The sequence below is a fragment of the Balaenoptera borealis genome, assembly GCF_965194805.1.
Source record: "Balaenoptera borealis genome assembly, chromosome: 16".
In the NCBI taxonomy this organism is placed as follows: domain Eukaryota; kingdom Metazoa; phylum Chordata; class Mammalia; order Artiodactyla; family Balaenopteridae; genus Balaenoptera; species Balaenoptera borealis.
In genome coordinates this window covers 84,751,731-84,769,188 of record NC_138872.1, presented here as the reverse complement: position 1 = coordinate 84,769,188, position 17,458 = coordinate 84,751,731, and the positions used below count along the sequence as shown (strand labels likewise).

The 17,458-nt window shown below is 42.6% G+C and overlaps 1 protein-coding gene across 4 annotated transcripts in view; it reads right to left on the bottom strand.

The window, feature by feature from the left end:
- Positions 1-17,458, bottom strand: part of RNF216 (ring finger protein 216) — a 184,486-nt gene that overhangs the window by 38,174 nt on the left and 128,854 nt on the right. The gene's annotated exons all lie outside the window — the stretch shown is intronic.

The window sequence follows — 17,458 nt, the reverse complement described above, 5'->3', positions numbered from 1 at the left end:
TCCTGCCAGTGCCACACACTCAACACCCTCAACCTCGCAAAACTCTGCCTAGGTGTCCTTTCTCTGCTGGGAACACCTACTCATCAGCTCTCATTTCAAGTACCGGGGGCTCTGGAAAACCCAAATGACACGGGCAAAAGTTGGCACTCTTTCTCTGGACTCTTGGAGCTCTTGGCTCCAACTCTATTACAGTAGCACTTTTAATAGTGTCTTGTAATTATCTGGTTACATCACATCTCCAAGGAGCCAAGCACTCCTTGCAGGCACAGACTATGCCCTGCTGATCACTACAGACAGACTTGGAATGGAGGGTTCAATTCATCTATTCAAAAAACGTTATCCTTTGAGTGCCTGTTATGTGCCACATGGGGATACACTGGTGAGTAAGCCAGCAAAATTCCTGACTGAAAGGAGCTTACAATGTTCTACACTGTGTCTCAGCTATCTTTGGATTTCTAGGGCCTTACACTAGGTCTGACACAATCAAGGGGCTGAAGGTATGAAAAATTACAGAGAGATGAAGGCTGGCAAGACAAAGCACATTCCTCTCCATACAGAGTTACAAATACAACCCCACCCCTACTCCTGGGACTACTGCATTTTACATGGGAAAAAGGCATGAAACCTCTTAGTAAACTGATCCTTTTCCCAAAAGAACATTAGTTCCTCCCTATCATATCTTTTTCTTTATAGTTATACAAAATATAATGATGATTTTATGAGAAAATCAAGTTATATGTAAGACAATTTCAAGTTAATTCTATAGAGTTTATGCCTTAAAGATACGGGCTAGGGGCTTCCCTGGTGGCGCAGTGGTTGAGAATCTGCCTGGCAATGCAGGGGACACGGGTTCGAGCCCTGGTCTGGGAGGATCCCACATGCCGCGGAGCGGCTGGGCCCGTGAGCCACAACTACTGAGCCTGCGCATCTGGAGCCTGTGCTCCGCAACAAGAGAGGCCGCGATAGTGAGAGGCCTGTGCACCGCGATGAAGAGTGGCCCCCACTTGCCACAACTAGAGAAAGCCCTCACGCAGAAACAAAGACCCAACACAGCCATAAATAAATAAATAAATAAATAAAAATTAAAAAAAAAAAAAAAAAGATACGGGCTACGTCTTTTCTACTGTGGTTCCTTTCTTTCTTTCTTTTTTTTTTTTCTAATTTTCAAAGTGAATCAGTTATACATATACATATGTTCCCATCTCTCTTCCCTCTTGCATCTCCCTCCCTCCCACCCTCCCTATCCCACCCCTCTAGGTGGTCACAAAGCACGAGCTGATCTCCCTGTGCTATGCGGCTGCTTCCCACTAGCTATCTATTTTACATTTGGTAGTGTATATATGTCCATGACACTCTCTCACCCCTCCCCCTCCCCATATCCTCAAGTCCATTCTCTAGTAGGTCTGTGTCTTTATTCTCGTCTTACCACTAGGTTCTTCATGACTTCTTTTTCCTTAGATTCCATATATATGTGTTAGCATACTGTAATTGTTTTTCTCTTTCTGACTTACTTCACTCTGTATGACAGACTCTAACTCCATCCACCTCATTACAAATACCTCCATTTCATTTCTTTTTATGGCTGAGTAATATTCCATTGTATATATGTGCCACATCTTCTTTATCCATTCATCCGATGATGGACACTTAGGTTGCTTCCATGTCCTGGCTATTGTAAATAGAGCTGCAATGAACATTTTGGTACATGACTCTTTTTGAATTATGGTTTTCTCAGGGTATATGCCCAGTAGTGGGATTGCTGGGTCATATGGTAGTTCTATTTTTAGTTTTTAAAGGAACCTCCATACTGTTCTCCATAGTGGCTGTATCAATTTACATTCCCACCAACAGTGCAAGAGGGTTCCCTTTTCTCCACACCCTCTCCAGCATTTATTGTTTCTAGATTTTTTGATGATGGCCATTCTGACTGGTGTGAGATGATACCTCATTGTAGTTTTGATTTGCATTTCTCTAATGATTAATGATGTTGAGCATTCTTTCATGTGTCTGTTGGCCATCTGTATATCTTCTTTGGAGAAATGTCTATTTAGGTCTTCTGCCCATTTTTGGATTGGGTTGTTTGTTTTTTTTGTTATTGAGCTGCATGAGCTGCTTGTAAATCTTGGAGATTAATCCTTTGTCAGTTGCTTCATTTGCAAATATTTTCTCCCATTCTGAGGGTTGTCTTTTCGTCTTGTTTATGGTTTCCTTTGCTGTGCAAAAGCTTTTAAGTTTCATTAGGTCCCATTTGTTTATTTGTGTTTTTATTTCCATTTCTCTAGGGGCTGGGTCAAAAAGGATCTTGCTGTGATTTATGTCATAGAGTGTTCTGCCTATGTTTTCCTCTAAGAGTTTGATAGTGTCTGGCCTTACATTTAGGTCTTTAATCCATTTTGAGTTTATTTTTGTGTATGGTGTCAGGGAGTGTTCTAATTTCATAATTTTACATGTATCTGTCCAATTTTCCCAGCACCACTTATTGAAGAGGCTGTCTTTTCTCCACTGTATATGCTTGCCTCCTTTATCAAAGATAAGGTGACCATATGTGCGTGGGTTTATCCCTGGGCTTTCTATCCTGTTCCATTGATCTATATTTCTGTTTTTGTGCCAGTACCAAACTGTCTTGATTACTGTAGCTTTGTAATTATAGTCTGAAATCAGGGAGCCTGATTCCTCCAGCTCCATTTTTCGTTCTCAAGATTGCTTTGGCTATTCGGGGTCTTTTGTGTCTCCATACAAATTGTGAAATTTTTTGTTCTAGTTCTGTGAAAAATGCCAGTGGTAGTTTGATAGGGATTGCATTGAGTCTGTAGATTGCTTTGGGTAGTAGAGTCATTTTCACAATGTTGATTCTTTCAATCCAAGAACATGGTATATCTCTCCATCTATTTGTATCATCTTTAATTTCTTTCATCAGTGTCCTATAATTTTCTGCATAAGGTCTTTTGTCTCCTTAGGTAGGTTTATTCCTAGATATTTTATTCTTTTTGTTGCAATGGTAAACGGGAGTGTTTTCTTAATTTCACTTTCAGATTTTTCATCATTAGTATATAGGAATGCAAGAGATTTCTGTGCATTAATTTTGTATTCTGCTACTTTACCAAATTCATTGATTAGCTCTAGGAGTTTACTGGTAGCATCTTTAGGATTCTCTATGTATAGTATCATGTCATCTGCAAACAGTGACAGCTTTACTTCTTCTTTTCCGATTTGGATTCCTTTTATTTCTTTTTCTTCTCTGATTGCTGTGGCTAACACTTCCAAAACTATGTTGAATAATAGTGGTGAGAGTGGGCAACCTTGTCTTGTTCCTGATCTTAGTGGAAATGGTTTCAGTTTTTCACCATTGAGGACAATGTTGGCTGTGGGTTTGTCATACATGGCCTTTATTATGTTGAGGAAAGTTCCCTCTATGCCTACTTTCTGCAGGGCTTTTATCATAAATGGGTGTTGAATTTTGTCGAAAGCTTTCTCTGCATCTATTGAGATGATCATATGGTTTTTCTCCTTCAATTTGTTAATATGGTGTATCACGTTGATTGATTTGTGTATATTGAAGAATCCTTGCATTCCTGGAATAAACCCCACTTGATCATGGTGTATGATCCTTTTAATGTGCTGTTGGATTCTGTTTGCTAGTATTTTGTTGAGGATTTTTGCATCTATGTTCATCAGTGATATTGGCCTGTAGTTTTCTTTCTTTGTGACATCTTTGTCTGGTTTTGGTATCAGGATGATGGTGGCCTCGTAGAATGAGTTGGGGAGTGTTCCTCCCTCTGCAATATTTTGGAAGAGTTTGAGAAGGATAGGTGTTAGCTCTTCTCTAAATGTTTGATAGAATTCGCCTGTGAAGCCATCTGGTCCTGGGCTTTTGTTTGTTGGAAGATTTTTAACCACAGTTTCAATTTCAGTGCTTGTGATTGGTCTGTTTATATTTTCTATTTCTTCCTGGTTCAGTCTCGGCAGGTTGTGCATTTCTAAGAATCTGTCCATTTCTTCCAGGTTGTCCATTTTATTGGCATAGAGTTGCTTGTAGTAATCTCTCATGATCGTTTGTATTTCTGCAGTGTCAGTGGTTACTTCTCCTTTTTCATTTCTAATTCTATTGATTTGAGTCTTCTCCCTTTTTCTCTTGATGAGTCTGGCTAATGGTTTATCAATTTTGTTTATCTTCTCAAAGAACCAGCTTTTAGTTTCACTGATTTTTGCTATTGTTTCCTTCATTTCTTTTTCATTTATTTCTGATCTGATCTTTATGACTTCTTTCCTTCTGCTAGCTTTGGGGTTTTTTTGCTCTTCTTTCTCTAATTGCTTTAGGTGCAAGGTTAGGTTGTTTATTCGAGATGTTTCCTGTTTCTTGATGTAGGCTTGTATTGCTATAAACTTCCCTCTTAGCACTGCTTTTGCTGCATCCCATAGGTTTTGGGTCGTCGTGTCTCCATTGTCATTTGTTTCTAGGTATTTTTTGATTTCCCCTTTGATTTCTTCAGTGATCACTTCGTTATTAAGTAGTGTATTGTGTAGCCTCCATGTGTTTGTATTTTTTACAGATCTTTTCCTGTAATTGATATCTAGTCTCATAGCGCTGTGGTCGGAAAAGATACTTGATACGATTTCAATTTTCTTAAATTTACCAAGGCTTGATTTGTGACCCAAGATATGATCTATCCTGGAGAATGTTCCATGAGCACTTGAGAAAAATGTGTATTCTGTTGTTTTTGGGTGGAATGTCCTGTAAATATCAATTAAGTCCATCTTGTTTAATGTATCATTTAAAGCTTGTGTTTCCTTATTTATTTTCATTTTGGATGATCTGTCCATTGGTGAAAGTGGGGTGTTAAAGTCCCCTACTATGATTGTGTTACTGTCGATTTCCCCTCTTATGGCTGTTAGTATTTGCCTTATGTATTGAGGTGCTCCTATGTTGGGTGCATAAATATTTACAATTGTTATACCTCCCTCCTGGATCGATCCCTTGATCATTATATAGTGTCCTTCTTTGTCTCTTGTAATAGTTTTTATTTTAAAGTCTATTTTGTCTGATATGAGAATTGCTACTCCAGCTTTCTTCTGATTTCCATTTGCATGGAATATCTTTTTCCATCCCCTCACTTTCAGTCTGTATGTGTCTCTAGGTCTGAAGTGGGTCTCTTGTAGACAGCATATATATGGGTCTTGTTTTTGTATCCATTCAGCCAGTCTGTGTCTTTTGGTGGGAGCATTTAATCCATTTACATTTAAGGTAATTATCGATATGTATGTTCCTATTCCCATTTTCTTAAATATTTTGGGTTTGTTATTGTAGGTGTTTTCCTTCTCTTGTGTTTCTTGCCTAGAGAAGTTCCTTTAGCATTTGCTGTAAAGCTGGTTTGGTGGTGCTGAACTCTCTCAGCTTTTGCTTGTCTCTAAAGGTTTTAATTTCTCCATCAAATCTGAATGAGATCCTTGCTGGGTAGAGTAATCTTGGTTGTAGGTTTTTCTCCTTCATCACTTTAAGTATATCCTGCCACTCCCTTCTGGCTTGCAGAGTTTCTGCTGAAAGATCAGCTGTTAACCTTATGGGGATTCCCTTGTGTGTTATTTGTTGTTTTTCCCTTGCTGCTTTTAATATGTTTTCTTTATATTTAATTTTTGATAGTTTGATTAATATGTGTCTTGGCGTGTTTCTCCTTGGATTTCTCCTGTATGGGACTCTCTGTGCTTCCAGGACTTGATTAACTATTTCCTTTCCCATATTAGGGACGTTTTCAACTATAATCTCTTCAAATATTTTCTCAGTCCCTTTCTTTTTCGCTTCTTCTTCTGGGACCCCTATAATTCGAATGTTGGTGCGTTTAATGTTGTTCCAGAGGTCTCTGAGACTGTCCTCAGTTCTTTTCAGTCTTTTTTCTTTATTCTGTTCCGCAGCAGTGAATTCCACCATTCTGTCTTCCAGGTCACTTATCCGTTCTTCTGCCTCAGTTATTCTGCTATTGATCCCGTCTAGAGTATTTTTAATTTCATTTATTGTGTTTTTCATCATTGCTTGGTTCCTCTTTAGTTCTTCTACATCCTTGTTAAATGTTTCTTGCATTTCGTCTATTCTATTTCCAAGATTTTGGATCATCTTTACTATCATTATTCTGAATCCTTTTTCAGGTAGACTGCCTAGTTCCTCTTCATTTGTTAGGTCTGGTGTGTTTTGACCCTGCTCCTTCACCTGCTGTGTGGTTTTTTGTCTTCTCATTTTGCTTATCTTACTGTGTTTGGGGTCTCCTTTTCACAGGCTGCAGGTTCGTAGTTCCCGTTGTTTTTGGTATCTGTCCCCAGTGGCTAAGGTTCGTTCAGTGGGTTGTGTAGGCTTCCTGGTGGAAGGGACTAGTGCCTGTGTTCTGGTGGATGAGGTTGGATCTTGTCTTTCTGGTGGGCACGTCCACGTCTGGTGGTGTGTTTTGGGGTGTCTGTGGCCTTATTATGATTTTAGGCAGCCTCTCTGCTAATGGATGGGGCTGTGTTCCTGTCTTGCTAGTTGTTTGGCATAGGGTGTCCAGCACTGTAGCTTGCTGGTCGTTGAATGAAGCTGGGTCTTGATGTTGAGATGGAGATCTCTGAGAGATTTTCGCCGTTTGGTATTACGTGGAGCTGGAAGGTCTCTTGTGGACCAGTGTTCTGAAGTTGGCTCTCCCACCTCAGAGGCACAGCCCTGATGCCTGGCTGGAGCACGAAGAGCCTTTCATCCACACGGCTGGGCAAGTTCGGAAAACATGAAGGCTGCGGTTCGGAGTCCTGACCCTGTTCCTGAAAGAGTTGACATGCAAATCCAAAGAATCACAGAATTTCCTTCAAATTGGTGACCAGCCACAATATCATGCTCTGGTGACTCTTCAAAAAGCTCAATCTGGAGTGGGTGGCCTCTTTCTTCAGTCTCTCTTTGCCTTTTGGGTTTGGGGGCCAGTTTCAGACTTCACCCTGGGCACTCTAGAGGTTTCCAATCAACATGCAGGGAGAAGACGGGCTAGGAAGCGCTGAACATCAGGGCAGCTCAGAGAATCACACAACCAGCTGTGGTTCCTTTCTTTGCTCCCTAATCCCCTTCCCCAACCTAATGCATAAAACTTACAGATCAGTTATTAACAAGAAGCTAATGGCCAAATGCCTGCAGATGGTGCTTGAGAAAGCACCGCATATATTTCAAATAAGACATTCTTTGTTGATTTTCTCCTATAGCTCCAATATGTGGAAACTGATCTCTCTTCATTTCCAATGAAAGGAGGTTCACCAACTATATTGCTTGTGAGAGCCTCTATTTTAGAGGGATTAAGACTCAAAAATCACGGTCAAGACTTCCCTGGTGGCACAGTGGTTAAGAATCCGCCTGCCAATGCAGGGGACACGGGCTCGAGCCCTGGTCTGGGAAGATCCCCCATGCGGCGGAGCAACTAAGCCCATGCACCACAATTACTGAGCCCACACTCTAGAGCCCACGAGCCACACCTATTGAGCCTGTGTGCCACAACTACTGAAGCCTGTGCTCCACAACGAGAAGCCACCGCAGTGAGAAGTCCATGCACCACAACGAAGAGTAGCCCCCGCTCGCTGCAACTAGAGAAAGCCTGTGTGCAGCAACGAAGACCCAACGCAGCCATAAATAAATAAATAAATAAATAAATAAATAAATTTATAAATAAATTTATAAATTAAAAAAAAATCACAGTCAGCCTGGCTCTTTCCTTCTCCCACCCAGGGGCTCTGGAAGGTCAGTTACCACCTGAGGTCAGATCACAGGTTCCTCCTGCCCACCCCTCACCCCAATAAGACAAGTCCAGTCTGCCTGGGCCCACTTTTCTGTTTTTTTAATCACTATTTTTTTTTGAATTTTATTTTATTTATTTTTAACACAGCAGGTTCTTATTAGTCATCCCTTTTATACATATTAGTGTATATATGTCAATCTCAATCTCCCAATTCATCACACCACCACTCCCGTCACTTTCCCCCCTTGGTGTCCATATGTTTGTTCTCTACATCTGTGTCTCAGTTTCTGCCCTGCAAACTGCTTCATCTGTACCATTTTTCTAGGTTCCACATATATGTGTTAATAAACAATATTTGTTTTTCTCTTTCTGACTTACTTCACTCTGTATGACAGTCTCTAGATCCATCCACGTCTCTACAAATGACCCAATTTCGTTCCTTTTTATTGCTGAGTAATATTCCATCGTATATATGTACCACATCTTCTTTATCCATTCGTCTGTCGATGGGCATTTAGGTTGCTTCCATGACCTGGCTATTGTAAGTAGTGCTGCAATGAACACTGGGGTGCATGTGTCTTTTTGAATTATGGTTTTCTCTGGGTATATGATGCCTGGGCCCACTTTTCTTAAAGGACAAACAAAATTTGAACATTAATTCTTTAAATGATGTCTTGTAATTATTGGATTACATCACGCCTCTACAAGAAGCCAAGCTCTCCTTGCAGGAGATTTCTCTCTTTCCTTCAAAGTAAATAATCACTCTGAGGCAGAAGAACGTTTTGATTTCTGAATGTAGAAATTCAAATCTGGGTGTGACCAGGCAACAGCTCTGGGCAACATTACTGCGGAATGGGCTTCTTTGGGGAAGATTCCATACTGTTCTTATTTTTTGATGGTCACACACACACACTAAACTATGGAGATTTAAAAAAATGTGTGCACTGGATGCGCACCCTACCATTTCTATGCACAGAAGCACATTTTGAAAAAGAAATCTCCAAATCTTACTCCTGCAGAATAGAAAGAAGTCAAGCACTCCCTTCCTTTGGATCCACCAGGATTAGGTGACAAATCAGAATAGGTGGTTTATAAACTTGGTTTCTGTGCTAATGCTGCCCCCTAGGGATAGAAAGCTATAAAGGTACGGAGACTTAAGAGATTTACGCTGCCTGGGAAAAGGGTAATGCTTGAGAAATACTGACTGGGAAAAGCCCATTACATCAGGGCCACAGCTGCCTGCTTTTTATTATACTATGGGGACCAGAACTTCTAAGATAAAAAGTGTGAGGTAAATGTTTCCTGAAATAAATGTAAGTTCAAATACTGATAATGTTCTCTAGAATGTCCGCTTAACAGAACCATTGGGACAATATAAGCAACACCCAGGGCAATGCCAGGAGGTGGACATTAATATAATCTGATTACTGCTCTGGGCACTGGGGAATAAAATGGACAAATACAAATCCCCTACCTTCCCAGAATTTACTGGGGTGGAGGGAAGGTCACACTATATGTCAAATAAGTAAAATACACAGTGAGATAAGATTATAGGTGCTTAGGAGAAAAACACAGGGAGGAAGAATGTTAGCGTTGGGTTGCAGAAAGGGAAATTGTTCATTATTTTAAAGTGGGTGGTTGGGGAAGGCCTCTCTGAGAAGGTGTATTTAAGCAAAGACTTAGGAAAGCAAGTAAGCTTTGTGATGTTTGGGGGAAAGAATTACAGGCCATGGAAACAGCAAGAAGGGAGGTGGAAAGGCCAGTAAGCTGTAAGGAGGGCAGGGTGTCTGGGGCCTGGGAGGTAATGATAAGGACTTTGGCTTGTACCCAGAGTAAACAGGTTAAAGAGGATTCCCTCTACAAGGACTTGAGTGAGTTAAGTCCCAAAGAACCCCCATCTGCTGGCTCCCCTTTCCTGGCGAGTTCTCAGGTCTCTGAGCCACACCTCCACCTGGGCCCTGGGCCTCTCCTGCCTTGTGCTGCGCTCACAGCCTTGAAAGGGCGAGAGGGCAGAGGTTGTGACTAAGCCCTGTCCAAAGGGGTTTGCTCACAGCGGACGCTCAACACAGTGCAAGTCTGTGGAACCAGCTACTTACAGCTATGATTTTTAAACACTACAAACCATTGGTGGGTTATGAAATCATTTCAGTAGATTATGATCAAAAAAAAAAAAAGAAACTAGAACAGACAAGAAGATACTAGAGTGCATTCCACATGTCAGGCATTTGTTTTTTGTAAAACTATTGTTTTGGTTATACATATATGTGTTTATGTATGTGTTGGTTTTATGGTAAAATATATTCCTACTATAGGTCACAGTTAAAACAGTCTGAAAACCATCAACTTAGGATTCATTCATTCATTCAAGAACCAAAAAGTTTCTTTAAAGGATCAGAGAGGCTCTTTCTTCCAGGGACCAGCTGTGAGGAATTGAAAAATGGACCCGTCTCCAGTTTACCCTAGAGGTAATGCTTTTAGTGAGGAACAATGCATGAGAATCAGGTAGAACAGCAGCCTTCAGGAGGGCTCAGGAGCAAAGCAATGTATTATGAAGTGGCGGATCTAATAATAGGTCACTTTGACTGTCAAAAATAAACATTGTTAGAACTTGGGCAGAAACAAGCCCACTGCTCACTCCAAGGGCTACTCCTGGGGGACTTCCCTGGTGGCACAGTGGTTAAGAACCCGCCTGACAATGCTGGGGGCAAAGGTTTGAGCCCTGGTCCGGGAAGATCCCACATGCCGCGGAGCAACTAAGCCCGTGTGCCACAACTACTGAGCCTGTGCTCTAGAGCCCGTGAGCCACAACTACTGAGCCCGCATGCCACAACTACTGAAGCCCGTGTGCCTAGAGCCCGTGCTCCGCAACAAGAGAAGCCACTGCAATGAGAAGCCTGGGCACTGCAATGAAGAGTAGCCCCCACTAGCCGCAACTAGAGAAAGCCCATGTGCAGCAATGAAGACCCAACGCAGCCAAATATAAATTAATTAATTAAAAAAAAAAAAAAAAAAAAAAAAGGGCTACTCCTGGGCTTCCTGGAGCTTCTGGGAATCCTGGCCTGGAAGGAAGAGCCGGCAAAGCCAGCTCTTCCCTGCTCTCACTCCACTGTCAACATGCCCTGGAAGGGAGGCTCCAGATTTCAGGAAAACCAAAAGATGTACCTCCCACAATATGCTTCGAGACCTCATCTATATTTTCATGGTGTTAGCTAGCTGGGCAGGGGTGTTGAGGGGCAGACAGACAATAAAGGCCACTCACAATCCAGAACTTGGAGAGAAGTGACCCTCTGCCTCAGTGTTAAACCGGGAAATGCTACGTATTTCTTGTGGGAGACAGACAAGTGGCAGAAGGGCTCAGGGAGCAAGTCTACAATGCAAACAGGAGAGGCACGGCCAAGGAGAAGAGTGCTACAGCCTAATGAACAGCTCTCACAACCTGAGAAACAGAAGGATATCACCTGAGTCACCTGAGGTTAGAAAGAGAAGAAATGAAGGATTTGTCAGCCTGACCCCACATGCTCTAAAGGAGAGGTAACTGCACCAGCCGCCTCAGGTATCTCTGGCCTTGTCACAGCCACCATCCTGCAGCCGTGACAAGTGGCCACGAGATGACTGGACCTGCCCCCTGCCTTGCGCTCCCTCTTAGATGTGCCTTTGGGGACAGAAAGCATGTGCTAGAAGGCCAACCTAAGTGTCTATGTGGCAGTTACATCTGGGACTCTAGTTGCATTCTGGTTTCTCTTTTAATCTTGTGTGGATTTGGCTTGGGCCAGTGTAAAATTCAGCTTCTGGGTCAGTAGTGTCAGACAAAACCCTTGACCCTGGCACTCACTTTCTGTGTGCACAAAAATCACTGGGGTTGCCAATAAAAGATGCAGATTCTAACGCTGTGGTGCTGGGCGGACCCAGGAACCTGCACATGGAGCAGCTTCTTGGGACACTGCTACAGCTGGCTTACCGATTATGCTTTGAGAAACCTTGCCCAGATCCCAGCACTGCCTCCTTACGAGGTCTGGCCTAGGTGGCTTTCCTCTAGGACAGTCATGACTACTCTTCAACGGTAAATAAATGGTAATTAATGTCCCTCACCTAATAGGCTGCCCAGTTTCCTGGGCATTCCTGAGTACACAGCATGCACACTTTTGTTGTTTTTTTCTTCTTTGACAAAATTAGAAAAAAAGGTCTTTTGAACATACTGTCCCTGTGTATTTTAGCCTGGTCTGATGATGCACTGAGAGCCAGAAAAGTAGAGAAACCAGGCCCCGCCACACAGGCCTCTGAGAAGGAGTGGAGACCACCTTAGTTAGCAGTCCTCCCCCGTGGCAGGTCCGGCAACAGGCTGGGAGATTTATGCAGCTGGGGTTCCAATAGGCTGCCCAGGTAGAGGAGGAGCGATGAGGTCTGAGCACAGGAGGAAGGAGGAAGCAGAGACGTCAATCACAGGTAGTTCAGTGGAAGTGCTGATTCTAAGGTGGAGTGCAGTTTCAGGGGGCATTCTGTACAGCTGTCAGTGGTACCTGCACCCAGCGTCAGGACTTAGGGTTCACAATACCCCTTGGTGGACGTTGGATAGGACAGCTCACGGAGGTCTCTGACCTAGGCTTTCCACCTTATGAGCAAAGGTTTCCAAAGAGGGAGACCCTGTAGGCCACTCACGGTGGCCTGTTTCCGCAGGAGGCAGCCTGGCTGCTCGCCGAGCCTGTACCTCCACCCCTTCCCGCCCCCACAGATGGGTTTATGCCCTAGCAGAAGAGCCCAAGAGGTGAATATAGTCATAATAAGATGAGAAAACATCCCCAAAGAGGTCCGGACTAACAGTTGTGCTGCACAGGTCAGTAAGGCTCTCTGGGACAGGGAAGGCATTACTAGAAACTTTCTCAAATGTTAAAGCTAATAAAAGAAAATGTAGGCAAATATCTGTGTGTTCTTTAGTTAGGAAAGGATTTCTTAAACAATTCCCCAAAGCACCCACTACAAAGGCGAAACAACTGAACTGAGTAGTTTTATCCTAAGGAGGACACCATAGATCAGGGTTAACAGATGTGTGACTGACTAGGAGAAGATATCTGAAACACTTAAAACTGAAACAAGATTAATATCTAGAATGTACAGGGAACTGGCAAAAATAGGGAAGCAAAAAAAAAAAAAAAAAAAAGAAATCTGATAGAAAAATGGGTTAAAGATATGAGAGGGGAGATGTGCAACTTCAAAAGTTACCAAAGACAAATGGCCAACAGACACATGAAAAGATGCTCAACGTCGCCAATTATTAGAGAAATGCAGATCAAAACTACCATGAGGTACCACCTCACACCAGTCAGAATGACCATCATCAAAAAGTCTATAAATAAACTTTGGAGAGGGTGTAGAGAAAAGGAAACCCTCCTACACTGTTGGTGGGATGGTAAATTGGTGCAGTCACTAAGTAGAACAGGATGGAGGTTTCTTAAAAAACTAAAAATAGAGTTTCCATATGATCCACCAATGCTACTCCTGGGCATATATCCAGAAAAGACAAAAACTCTTATTTGAAAGGATACCCGCATCCCAATGTTCACAGCAGCACTATTTACAATAGCCAAGACATAGAAGCAACCTAAATGTTCACTGACAGATGAATGGATAAAGAAGATGTGGTGTATATATACAATGGAATACTACTCAGCCATAAAAAAGAATGAAATAATGCCATTTGCAGCAACACGGATGGACCTAGAGATTGTCACACTAAGTGAAGTTAAGTCAGACAGAGAAAGACAAATATTATATGATGTTGCTTTTACGTGGAATCTAAAAAAAATGATACAGATGAACTTATTTACCAAACACAAATAGACTCACAGACATAGAAAACAAACTTATGGTTACCAAAGGGGGAAGGAGGTAGGAGGGATAAATTTGGAATTTGGGATTAACAGACACACACTACTATACATAAAACAGATAAACAATAAGGACCTACTGTATAGCACAGGAAACTATATTCAATATCTTATAATAACATATAATGGAAAAGAATCTGAAGAAGAATACACACACACACAACTGAATCACTTTGTTATACACCTGAAACATTATAAATCAACTATACTTCCATAAAAAAAATTAAAAAATAGTTACCAGAAAAATGTGTATGAAAACACTTTATACTAAGCAGACTGGCAACAATCAAAAAGTCAATCCACGTGAGGTGCTCGTGAGGCTGTGTGTCAAAGGGAACCGCTGAGTACAGCTGGAGAGTGTCAACTGCCTGGCCACCTCCACCTAGGGTTGCTTCCCCAGGCCCAGAAGGATGCATTCAGGGGTCTAGGATGGCAGAGAGGTGCTACGGTACACAGGAGAATGGATAACAAGATGCTATGCAGGCAAGGAGAAACATTCACAAAAAGCAATGCAGAAAAGACCTCAGAAACAGTATGAAAAAAAGAACAGAATGAGATTTACAGCACGTATCATTTATGTAAATGAAAATCATACAGGCATAGAACTCTATTTTCTCAAGATACACACATATCCAAGGACATATACTGAGTATTTAAAATGGGTGTCTAAGGGGGAGGAGATAGGAGTAGGGATTGGAGATGGAGAAAACCCAGTAAAACAAGAGGGGTCTTCTGCAGCTGGTTCTGATGGTGCGCCTGTAGGTGGAGAGTGTGACTGATTCAGATTTGTGGACTTGGGGTTCCAGTCCTCACCCCAAGACTAAAACACACCATTCATACACCCTGGGCTCAAACTGCTATTACTGCCCCCACCCTCCCTAGGATTTAAAAACAGCTGTAGAAGGACTGGATTAATCTCCATACTTGCAAATCAAAAAGCAAAGCACGATGATCAGGGTGTAAGCACTGGGTGTGGGTGTATTCTGGGGTGTATCTTTCACTAATACTTTTATTTTGGTTAGGTCTGGGGATTTATTTCATTGACTTGGTCTAAATATGACTGAGTTTTAGAATACAGTAGAAAAAACCTTGAATAAAAAATCAAAATAATAAGAATAGCACATACTCAGAAAGATGGGTCCTGATAAGTGTAAGAGGACCCTGTAGAATCTGTGATCCTAGGGTACATGTGGTTCTGTATTTCTTGGACCGCTTTACAGACACCAGGACTTTTCACTTGGGATAAAATTCTTAGAGTGAAGAGGACACAATTCAATCTTTTCTTGGTGACTCACAGTTATGGTCTCGGTGTATGCCAGCCACTCTGAGCCATAAGGAGTCTACCAAGTCTGTCCCTACCCAGAATGTCCCCGGGCTGCTGGGCCTTTGGAGTCCTCATGTTTGTTTCGGATAGACAGTTTTTCCTTGCTTTCAGGCGGCCCTTTTTTGCTGCTGTTTCTATGACTGCCCAACATGCTCCTTCTTTCTCCCCATCTATTGTTAAGGAGCTGAAAACTAGATAACTAAGTGTTCTAGAACTGGATCTCAAATAAAAATAGACTGATCTGAGGGCAAATCTCTAGGCTCACCTTGGAGGACAGAGCATCACGGACTGTGATGTTAACTATTTTGGATGCTTCAAAGGCTTTTCTGATTAGCTCCTGCCACTATTTCAGTGCGGAAGATGAAAAAAGGCAGCTGTGGAAAATTCTTCTCAAAAATGGCAATGACTACAAAATCTGCCCTGGCTTGACCTTACAGCCCTTTCCCAGCCAGATTATCTTCGCCTGCTGGGTCAACACTGTACGGGGAGTGGTACTCTCTGCCTCAGCAGACAAGTCCGAGGGGGCTGTGGGGGTACTAGGTCAATCCCCTGACTCTGTGTTCAGTTTCCCTGAGGGTGGAGCTTCCAGCCTATGCAGAGCGCCATGCAGACCAACAACAGTCTTTAGATACTAGGGTGGAGGAGACAGGTGCCATGTCTTCTCGTTTTACTAGACGACAAGCCTCTCTGACGAGGACATATTCAGTCAGTTCTCATTAATGGGCTTTCTCACGAAATGCAACCCATGAGGTTAGTGCAGTTGGAGACCACGTATGTTACTGCCTTTTTCGATCTGGTGCCCAGGTCTCATCAGACTCATCTTAATTTTTTAGGATTCATGGTTTATGACATGCTGTCAGTGTACTTTTATGAAACCCTTGTCAAGAGAACAAGACTTGAAAAGGAAGATATCACAGAGACATAGTATCTGGAACTGTAATAGCAAATGCCATGTTTAATAATGGGATTAATCAAGTGGAGCCTGGATTTATCTGTATTCCCTCATTTGATGAACTAGAAAATGGGGACATTATTGTAATCATGTTTGTTTTCTCCCCAGGACTCAAGGAGAAGGGAGTTATTTTTGAAGAAAACATGACAGATTTAGATTTTATGTGGTGGATTTGGGGAACTGTTTGGCTGTGTGGTTTGAACTTGTTAGGCTAGGAGCTCAGGGAGGGGTGGGGCTGGAGTCCAGATGTATGAGGCTCTGGCACGCAGAAGGCATTTAAGACAGCTTGGATGAGGTCACCCAGGGCGAGTGGGGACAAACGCAAAGGGGCACAGGTCAGAGCCCCAGGGTGCTCCAGGGGTGGCATGCAGGGCAGAGAGGAAGAGACAGGAAGCGTCTGAGCGGTGGGGGGTCATCAAGGTACTAGATTAGGTTTCTAAGACGGAAAGATGACAAATGAAAGAGAGCGGGTAAAATTGCTACGCCTTAGGGACTGGCAATCTCTCTTTTGGGCTACTTAATAACATCACACCCCTCTCTCTCTGCCTGAGTATGGAGGCACATCCTACTTGCATTTCTCTCTGGGGATGTCTTTCACAGTTCACTACAGAATTTCTGGCATTTTGTAGTCCTACAGTGATAGGAATCCAAAGCCCTGCTAGTGTCAGGCTTCCTGGAACCAAGAATTGGCTCAACTTTGAGCCCATTCAGCCACTAGATAACACTCAGATAATTCTTGGCTGAAATTTTGTTAATTATTGATGGGTTAGAATTGCATCATTCATGTAACATAAGATCACAAGTTGGTAGCAACTTCCTGAACTACAAACTTCAGCTTTAATTTACAGAAACAGGAACTCCTAGGTGGATATCCAGTTGGAGTGTACCAATACCATCTTTCCACCTTAGCTGGGCTTAAGGCAAGGTGTTCAGGCCTCAGAGCGCACACAGAGCAAGAACAGATCCTCTGCAGAGTTGTTACAACCGGTAGTTACAGTTCATATGACCATTTCTGATACCGAAACTGGTAATGATTTCTAGAAAACTTGAGAGGAGAACAGGTTCCTGAAGGAGCGGTAGGGGTTGTGGTAGGAAATAGCCAATGAGAGCATTAAAGCAGGACAGGGAGGAAAACAATTCTTCTCATTATTTCCCTTCAGTGGCTGCCTTTTCCCCGCACTCCTGTGACAGGCCCTACTTGTCTGCATTTTTCTGTCTTCTCGCTCGCCTCCCTGTTGACCCCTCAATCCCACTCTTTCTCCAATGACGTTCATTTCCCCTTTCAGAAATGGACTTTCATAAGGAAGTAGAGGTCACATGTGAGCCTTTCCCTTGCGGAGTCTGCTGTCCTGTTCCCTTGAACGTGGCCCGCACTCACTCTTTTTTGGACCCCTCAGGACAACGCAATATCTCTAGTTTCCTTTTTCTTCCTCTTCCCTGAGACAGACACACAGACTTGCTCTGTTGGAAGGATTTTATGGCTCACCATGCTGGGTGGACAGATTGGAGAAAAAAATGACATACAGGAAGTTAGTTTTCAGAAACTCCCTTAAAAAAAAAAAAGTAC